The sequence below is a fragment of the Saccopteryx leptura genome, chromosome 9 (genome assembly GCF_036850995.1).
Source record: "Saccopteryx leptura isolate mSacLep1 chromosome 9, mSacLep1_pri_phased_curated, whole genome shotgun sequence".
NCBI classification, from domain to species: domain Eukaryota; kingdom Metazoa; phylum Chordata; class Mammalia; order Chiroptera; family Emballonuridae; genus Saccopteryx; species Saccopteryx leptura.
The window spans coordinates 85,174,660-85,184,587 of record NC_089511.1 but is presented as its reverse complement, the minus strand read 5'-3'; the positions used below and the strand labels follow the sequence as shown (position 1 = coordinate 85,184,587).

Below are 9,928 nucleotides of genomic sequence, written 5' to 3'. Positions count from 1 at the left end.
AAGGTAATTTAAGTAGAGATAAGCTTGGGTAAACCAGAAGGGTTTTTTATAAATGTAAAAGGATGGATTTGAGAGTTTTATGGCCAAAACATCATTAAAAACAACTATCTGTTTATCAAAATAGACCCAGAAGAGCCCATCAATATTTGAAAGCTTGGGCCCTGGCCGGTTGGCTCAGCGGTAGAGCGTCGGCCTAGCGTGCGGAGGACCCGGGTTCGATTCCCGGCCAGGGCACATAGGAGAAGCGCCCATTTGCTTCTCCACCCCTCCGCCGCACTTTCCTCTCTGTCTCTCTCTTCCCCTCCCGCAGCCAAGGCTCCATTGGAGCAAAGATGGCCCGGGCGCTGGGCATGGCTCTGTGGCCTCTGCCTCAGGCGCTAGAGTGGCTCTGGTCGCAATATGGCGACGCCCAGGATGGGCAGAGCATCGCCCCCTGGTGGGCAGAGCACCGCCCCTGGTGGGTGTGCCGGGTGGATCCCGGTCGGGTGCATGCGGGAGTCTGTCTGACTGTCTCTCCCTGTTTCCAGCTTCAGAAAAATGAAAAAAAAGAAAAAAAGAGAAAAAAAAAAAAAAAAAAAAGAATATTTGAAAGCTTGAATATAGTATGAAAGTAGATTAGAAATGTAACCAAAGACTTTGAATTCCAATTACAGTACTTGAAAAATTGATTTATTTACTTTATTGTGATAAGACTTTAGTCATATTTCTGGGTCTCCTAGTAATTATTTTATGTATTAAGGTGTTTCTGTGACTGAGTCCTGTGGTTCTTTCCTCAGTATATAGTGAAGCCCTCTCATGTCCTTTATTTCTTAGCTCTATAAAGTTAAGCTATAAAGATTATGGTAACTGAGCATTAAAGGATTGAAATTATAAAGTTTAGGAAAAATTTAGAAAATTACAATATGGCTTTATGTACACATAGCTTTGCACTTTGGAGGAAATAGACAAATAATCCTACTGTCTATGGCAACAGAATAACTAATTAATTTCACATTACTGTCTACTAATGTATTTTGGTAACTATCATAAACACTCTGAGAATTAGAAGACCTATATTTTCACACAGACCTTTAAAAAAAAAAACTACCTGCTTCAGATCCCATTTTTCTCATCTCCTCACTTTTAATATTCTGTGAGTCTATGAAATACTGTGGACTCAAGGGTACCTAAGCAAATTCTGGCAGAAAACAGTGGTGTCAGCTTCAGCTCGGGCTGATCCATACACAGTTGCCACAAAGTATGGTGAGCTCTGTGGCCCAGGCACATTTCTGTGCCTGGATACAGGGCTTTTGTTGTTGTAGAGATCTCAGCAGCCAGCAGCTGGCAGCATTTTCTGACTCCAGTCAGCAGATGCTCTTCTCACAGCCACCCTGAAAGTAGCAGGAGCAACGGCTTCAATCAGATTCACATGGGTACCTGGGTCTCTGGACATTATGTGACTAAGTCTCTAACTAACACTCCAGCCCAAATCAAGGGAGAGAGTCTGTATTGCAATGGTCAGGGCACCCACTGGCTCTCTGTGTGCTGAATAAGTATTGCATTTGTGACAAACTTGCCAGGATATCCCTGTCTCTTTTAGCAAGTGCACTCCTGATTTGGAACTACGTCCTGGGAGATCTGTAAGCCAAGCTTCGTCACACATCATTTTGCACACCTGTTTTTGTCTCCATAAATTTGCAATTACTCTTCCTCCAGGCTTAACCTGATTAGAGCATTCTTCTTTCTCCTCCAGTTGTTACACAGGCAGTTCTAATGTGAATCAGCTCAAATGCCTGAACAGGTCAAATCTTTACTTCTAGGTTCCCCAATGAACCTAGTTCAAGTACAAAGAGGAGCCTTTAAGCCTTGCTGCATAATGATGTCTCCTTGCCTCTGAGCAGGAAACCAGAAGAGTTAGTGTAAAGCCAATGCCACGGCACATCACAGCCACTTGGCCGATGCAGGTTTGCATTAGATTTGGACAGTTGGTAATGAAACAATGGAACCAAAAACTGGTGAGCCATTAGCTTTAATCCTAGCTTGCACCCGGCAGGCAAGTAAAATCACACTGGTCTCCAAAACCCACTCATTCAGTGCTCACAAAGCTACTGACTTATCCGAGTTTCCTAGAATCTAAGGTTTCTAGCTCACCAGCCTTATTCACCTCTGTTCTCCATTTCCTTCTCTCTGCACAAACTCTGTACAAACTGGCTTCTCCTTCAGCACTCTGCCATCTTGGCTGTTTCTCCTCTCCTTCACGTGGCCTTTTCCTTCTCTCCTACAGCATGGGCTCCTCCTAGAACCATGATGGGTGGTGGAGTAGCAACCAAACAGCACAGTGATTGGCCCACCATGAAAGCTGGGATGCCCACTAGTGAGTGGGCGAGAGGGACCAGCACTGCAAAAGTGGGCGGTTTTTATAAAAAGGTTCGCCATCATGGTCCTAGAACGTAATCACTTTTCTCCTGGAACAACATGATCTCTCTTCCTTTTAAGACCTATTGGCATGAAAGCCCTTCCCCAACACACATTAATATAATCACATTCATCCCAAGCAAGAAGGGCAAGTAATATTATCACCTGGGCTATGGGCTTCCATGTGGGCAGTGCCACTTTTAACAATGTAAGCATAATATATTTTATCTACCCAACAGTTAGTAATGATCACAGTTGAGAGTTTATTAAGCTGCCCTGAGGACTGCAAGGAATTGCAGATTAGAGCCCACAATTATTTGACCTGATTGAGCCTAGGGGCTAGGGTGGGAAGATAACTAATATTTTATGAAGCATCTAAGAACTAGAGGCTTAAGCATTTTCTTTTACCCACAAGGCATCTCTCTAAGATTCATTATCACCTTTTTACATATAGCTCAGAGAGGTTAAATAACTTGCCCTGGGTCACCTGTCTATAAGTAGAAGAGCCATATCAGAATGCAGATGTCTCTGTAGACCAGGTGTTTTCCCTGTTCTTAGGGAAGTATGCAACATAAAGAATGGTTTCGGGGATCAGTTTCCTGTGAAGCTGACTGAAGCCTGTTGTCACAGACCTGGAGGCAGGAGCATGCAGAGGAGTAGAATGAGTTTGAATACATGATAGGTGGGGAGGGCAGGCCATGAGAGAGAGCAGCCAGGGATTCTGAGTCCTGTGGTTTTGGCTTTGTAGAAAAAGTAGCTGAGGTCTCAAGAGTCTTCATGGAGAAGGCTCAACTTACAATTGTTAGCAATGTCCCAGTAGAGCCTGAGCTCTGCGTCAATCAGGCATCCCCAATTCGACTTCCCAGCACAGTGGGACACTCCTGCTTGACAGAGGGCTGGCAGCCTCTTAGAGACTACTCTTGAGGTGGCTACGAGGATTCTACTTATCAGTGCCGAGACCAACTGCCACTGGAAGAAAGACACAACCGACACACAAGTTAGTTGCAAGAATCACACAGGCAGTTAATTACTCACAAATCCTGTGGTATGCCTGAGTATAGCTTAATGGGGTCCCGTCAACATGCTCCTCTTGGCTGTCCATGGTTAGATTGGTGTGGAGACAATCCATGTTCAACATTAGAGTCTGGACAACTAACTGAAGCTGAAGCCCCTTTGCTTTAGTACCTTTTTCTGGCATATGCCTTCTAACAGGTGTTAATCTATGGGATTATCACCTCAAACCAATTTTTTGGGAGTTCCTAGCAGGGAGCCCTTTTATATGTTAATTTCAGAACTGTTACATCAAGCCACTTTTGGGAGTTCTCAGCAGGGAACTTCTCCTTTATTTTAAGCTACAGAATTGTCACATCAAGCCACTTTTTATCTATTATATATATAACTTCACACGCACACTAACTGGGTCCTGCGCAAAGGCATAGTCTGCCTATCATATCTGTACACACTAGATTAATTCCCACCCAGAGGGGGCAGCCTTATGCACTTGCCTTAATGGCTTTTAATATTATATCCTAACTTATTTCTATATATTTTCCATATTTCTATATATTTAATTACTAAAATTATATTACTGTAACAAGCAGCAATCAAGACTCTCCAAAGCTAGCCATGGTGATGTTCCACCCTAACTGCTGATGGCTGAATTTCACATGTTCTGCATTATGGTCGGCTAGTGTGGCACATTGTGGGGAAAATGGCTATGTGAGGTTTGCTTGTGGGTATACCAGCTACAAACACTTTTCCTGATTGGTGCATGGGCACATAGGAGCGCCACGTGTATGTGGTCTGTGTAAGGCTGTGGGTGGTTTCCCTGGATAGCAGTTCTCCTGGATCTCTCTCCCGCCACAGTGAGGTGTGGTTTTCCCTGTTTCCTTGCCCTTCACTGCAAAAAGCAGATTTTCCTTTGTTTATTAGCTATTTTCCTTTTGTTGTTTATTCTGTCTTTGCGAGCCTCTAATAAACAGGAATGGCCGAGACGCTTTCCAGCTCCTCAGTTCCTCTACTGTTTCTCTGAATTCAATGAGAACCTGCCTGTCCTGGGCCACCAGCACTAAAGGCATGTTATCTCTTCCCTGACCTTCACACACCAAAGGGCCTTCCCCCAAGTGCCAGAGTCCCCTTCCCACCTGCCCCATTCCCTTCATCAAGGCCCCAATCAAACTGTAGCTCGTTCTGAATCTCCAACATGAAAAATGAATATCCTGTCATTGAATTCCCTCAGCATATTAATCAGGTCTTAACCACAGGGCAGGTTTTATAGAAGACTATATACTCCCTGCTAGGTGCTCAGATCCTTAAAGGTTGGGGCAGCGATAAGGCAGAAGAAGCACATATTTGAGGTTGAAAATCTTCTCCTTAACCCTCTCAATCTCCTACACAGAGATTGTGCTCAGAAAATACATATAAAGTAAAGGAATTTTCCCATTGTTATGCTTAAATTTTCTTTGACTTGATAGAAAACACTGATCATGTTTTGAGTAAGTCCTTTTTATTTATTATAATTATAATTATTATAATAATTATTATTTTTTACTAAGTACCAACAATGAGGATAGTTTTGTGATGGTCCAGGTCATGGGAAGCTTTTCCCGTCATGCTAAAACAGTGAGTGTTACTCATGTTTCAGGGAGATGTGAATAGCTATGAGGCAGGGACATAGAAGGTGTGTTACTCAGAGAGATTCTTCTTGATACAATGCTAAAGGTAAAATGGAGGGAGGTGCCCGGGCAGCAGGAAGAACAGAGGATGTGGGCAGCACTCCAGGCACGAGATGATAATGGCTTAAATGCATCTGTGGGGTAGAGGGGAAAAGGACTAATGAGATAATAGAACTGTGGGTGTCTGTTCATAGACTGGTCAGCTCAGGCTTCATTTCTTGATCATTTACAGCTGATTCTTAGTAGCTGACTAGTCCTTTATTTCTACTCCATGGGGTTTGGCCTTTCTCTCTTTGTGTATTTGCCAAATATGATAAAAAGAAAATAAAAAACCCAATTACTAATAGGAAAAGAATACGTGTTACATTTTAAGTAATAGAAAATGTATATGGCCAAGCAGAAATGAGTGCCAGAATGTGGTAGTCTTAGAACACTATCATAAAATTGCTATGAACCATGGGCCAAAGTAATTATATATGCAGCTATACAAAGAAATGCCCATTCTTTATACAGCTGATACAGTGTTTTATAAACCACAGCAGAGCCCAAGGGGTCCCATTTCTCCACATCTTCACCAATACTTACAATTTTTTAAATCACAGCTATCCTAGTAAATGCGAAGTAATATCTCATGTTTATTTGTTTTTTCTTTTTCATTGAATTTATTGGGATGACATTGGTTAATAAAACCATATAGGTTTCAGGTATACTATTCTTTAATATATCACCGGTAGATTGTATTGTGTGTTCACCACCCCAAGTCAAGTCTCCTTCCATCACCACTTATCTCTCTATTTTATTTGCATTTCCCTAAAGACTATTGATGTCTAATGTCATTTCCTGTAATTATTTGTCCATTTGTATATCTTCTTTGGATAAATGCCTATTTGTACATTATATGCTCAATAATATAGATTTATAATCATTTTTATGTTTGTGTTATAAATCATGTGAGAAAATGTAGAGTTACAAAAAAATACAGTAATTCAGACTCTTATATTTTCCCATGTATATTTACATTTCTTCAGATGGCTTCAAGTGACTATTTCTTTTCCTTTCATTTCAATCTGAAAGATACATTTAGGATGTCTTAAAAGGCAGGCTTGTAGATAATAAACTCCTTCAACTTCTTTTTTCTTTTCTTTTTTTGGTCTAGGAATGTCTTAATTTGTCTTTCAGTTTTGGAGTAGAGTATTTCCAGATATAAATTTATATTTCTTGACAGCTTTTGGAGGGTAATTATTATTATTATTATTATTAGTAGTAGTAGTAGTAGTAGTCGTCGTCTTTGGCTTTAGTTAAATTTGATCATAATGTGTCTTGATATGAGACTCTGAGTTTATTGTATTCAGACTTTATTGTATTTCTTTGATGTTTAAGTCTATGTATTTCATCAAATTTTGATGTTTCTGGTCATTGTTTATTTTAAATATATTTTAAAAATATTCTCTCTGCTTTTATCTCTCTAATAATACATAGTTTGGTCCACTTTATGCTGTTTTACAGAGTCCTTAGGCTCTGTTTGTTTTTCTGCATTCTTTTTCCTTGTGTTCCTTAGATTCAGTAATTTTAATTGTCCTATCTACAAATTTAGTGTTCCTTCTCTCTTCCTGATTCAATCAGCTGTTGAAATCTGGTGAATTTTTTGTTTTAGCTTTTATATGATACTTTACAATTTCAGAATTTGTTTGATTAATTTTTATATCTATCTCTTGATTGATATTTTCATTTTGTTTCTGTAAATTTCTGATTTTCTTAAGTTTTTTTTGTCCATATTTTTCTTTGTGTCTGTGAATATTTTTAAGACAGTTGATTTACCTGATAAGTCCAACTTCGGGGCTTCCAGAGATAGTTCAATATTTTTTGTTGTTGTTTTATTTAATGAGCCATGCTTTTCTGTTTCTTTGTATATATTGTGACTTTTTGTTGAAAACTGGATTCTTTTGGGAAATATATAAAAACCTTTTAATGTACAAACTATAATCACAACAACATCCATGTAGCAGTGAAGGGATGGGAAATGTGGCAGAAGGTATATAGGAGGAGTGAGGCTCCTAGGTTCCCTGCGGCTTCCTGTGCCTGCAATCATTCTGTAGTCTGTGAAAGCAGAATGTCTTAGCACAGGGCAGAACAGATGCCAACACCGAGACAGACAGAGCATGGCAGTCTGCTCCACCATGACATCTCCCCACAGTGGCTGCCTCCAGGGAAACCCAGATCCAGTTAGGAGGCAATGAGAAGAGTTGTGACTCGAAGGAGAATCAACCATCATTTCTCAGCATCCTGCTGATCATACTTTTGGGAATAGACTTTTCCAGGGGCTGTGTGATTAAAAAGACCTAAAAATTGTCCTGGGGGGGACAACCAGGAACTGTGTGCGAGTCCTCCATCTAACCCAGATTCTTTGTGACTACAAAAAACTGGGTGGATATACTCAAATTTGGGGAAGGGCCTTGCCAATCACTGACCAAGAAAGGCAGGCTAGGGAGATCTGTGGGAAGAGTTCTAGGTCAATGGTACTCATATGGGAGCATGGCTGACACAATAGCCTGTGTGTAAAAGATAGAAAAGACACACAATTTTGGGAAAATTAAGAACTGGAACTAGAGTACCTTCTTTTTATAGGCCTGGGCAGTAGAAGTAAGATAACCCTTTTGGGTTGAGGCTGATAAAGACCTGAGGCCCATTATTTCTTCAGGGACAAGTTTGACAGGTGTGACTGTAGCTGATGGCCCCAAAATCTATATATGGCCACTACATAACTCCTTAAAAGGCTGGCTATCCCATTCAGATGCATTGGGAGACTGACTATAGTCTTGGCTGGGCCCAGTTAGGGCATGGATAGCCCCAGTTAGATGCAGTTCATGGAGTTTTCAGAAAAGGACAGGAATACAGTCATGGTGCTGCAAGCCCTTGAAAGGGGATGCAGTTGATGGGGAGGCTGTAGCTTAAGGCAGCGTCCTGGGTCTCTATGGCCTCTAGCTTGTCCATGTTGTTGTCCCAATTGATGTGGAAATGAGTCACCCAGGGATTTGAGGCCAAGATTTTCTTTTGGAACTAAGAGAAATCTGGCTTTGGGAGTGGATTCTCCAACAGATCTGAGTTGGAGTACTCATTATTACTTTAAAAGCCCATGTGGATGAACTCCTCCTATTCATAGTTGGTACAGGTGATGATGTCCACAGTCACATTGAAGGCATTGCTCTCATGGATGAGGGATGGGTTGGGTCATTGACCTGAAAGACAAATATGTGTCTCCCTGCTAGGACAGGGTCAATCAGTACTGAGTCTAGAATTTGATCAAACTCCTCACTCTTAGCTGAGCCAACATAAATTATCTTTAACTCCATGTTGTCCACCAGAGCCTCGTTGCACTCGAAGATGACCTAGAACTGGAAGGGGCTGTGAAAATGTCAGCTTTGATTGCTAAATATTAATGAGGAAAGGAAGTGTGGGGAATCAGATATTGAACATAATGGGGGAAAGGGGGATCAAATATTAAGTTAATAAAACTGGAAAGCCTTCATCAGTTGGAAGTTACAGCATTCTACTAAACTTAATTTACTAGGAAGGTATAGCATTTACAAGCTCATTTACACACTCTAGGAGATCACTGTGCTCTCAGGACTAAATCCCTGAGCCAGTTAGAAAGTCCCCCAGGCTACAACTGGTTCAACCCTAGACTATGGGGAGAGGTGCTTCTATGCCTCTACTTTAAGGCAAGGGCAGTGGAAATCAAGATAGCAGCCATAGAGGCCTGTCAGTCTAGCCTATGATAATGATCTGATTAGTTAGTGGGATGGACCCTGAGAAGCCCAGGCAATGTTGAGAAACTGATTGGTTGGTTTAAAGAAAAGTTATGCTTTCCAGCCCAAAATATAAACACAGGCCTAACAAAGAAACTGTTGGTTCTTTCTTCCTGCTTGTAAAAAACACACAACCCATTTACTCATGACTTCTCCAAGTAGCCACGCAGTCTTAAAATCTGCCTGCAGGCTGGCAGCCACCTATTCTCCCAAGTACAGGCTTTGGGGAAAGCAACACAGTGCCTAGATTGGAATAAGCTTTAATGTGGACTGAACCATGGCACAGAATATTTGGACACTGATTTTTATACCAGGCTTAATGAAGATAAGATTGGATGTTTTCCCATGGCAGGACAGATGGAGACAAGGTATTGGGAACCTGGGGGCAGCCTTCTATTTCAGTTAAACCTTACCAAACCACATTCATCTAAACATGAGTCCTATGAAATGTGTTTCCTGGGACTTCATAAAAGAACATCATTTCCACCAACAACAGAAAGGATTTGGATTCTCCAGCACCACCATGTTCAGCACCCACACCTTGGTCATCACCACCAAACTGTGTCTGAAGCCTGAGCTTGGGCCAAGCCCACATCTGGGTCCTGTAGGGTCAACAGGACAGTGTTTCCTAGGAAACCTTCCACCTCCTCTGTCCACAGACTGAAATGTTGAAAACTGGACTTTTGAATATTATAACATGGTATCTCCAGAAGTCAGATTCCCCTTCACCCCCAACCCCATATTTTGATGTTTTACTTATTGTTGAAGACTGTAATAGTCCATTTGTCTAGTGAATTTTCAAAACATTTTTGTAAAGATGTTATGCCTTCTTGTGTGTGGTCACTGAATTCTCTGTTTAGCTTGTGTTCAGCTAATGTTTTGACAGAGAACTTTTTGAACACCAGGAGATGAGAGAGAGAGAGAAAGAGAGAAATTGTGGATTGCCTCTATGTTGGAGACTCCAACACTCAGCCAGGTTTGCACTAACTCGAGGTATCAGCTCAAGGTGAAAGTTTAGCGTCTTCTCAGGTCTTTTGTGAATGTACATCTTGC

General features: G+C 41.3%; 1 pseudogene; it reads right to left on the bottom strand.

Moving 5' to 3' along the window:
- Positions 1 to 7,964: 7,964 nt before the first annotated feature.
- On the bottom strand, positions 7,965 to 9,424 carry LOC136381112 (histone chaperone ASF1B pseudogene; annotated as a pseudogene).
- Between the last annotated feature and the right edge of the window lie 504 nt (positions 9,425 to 9,928).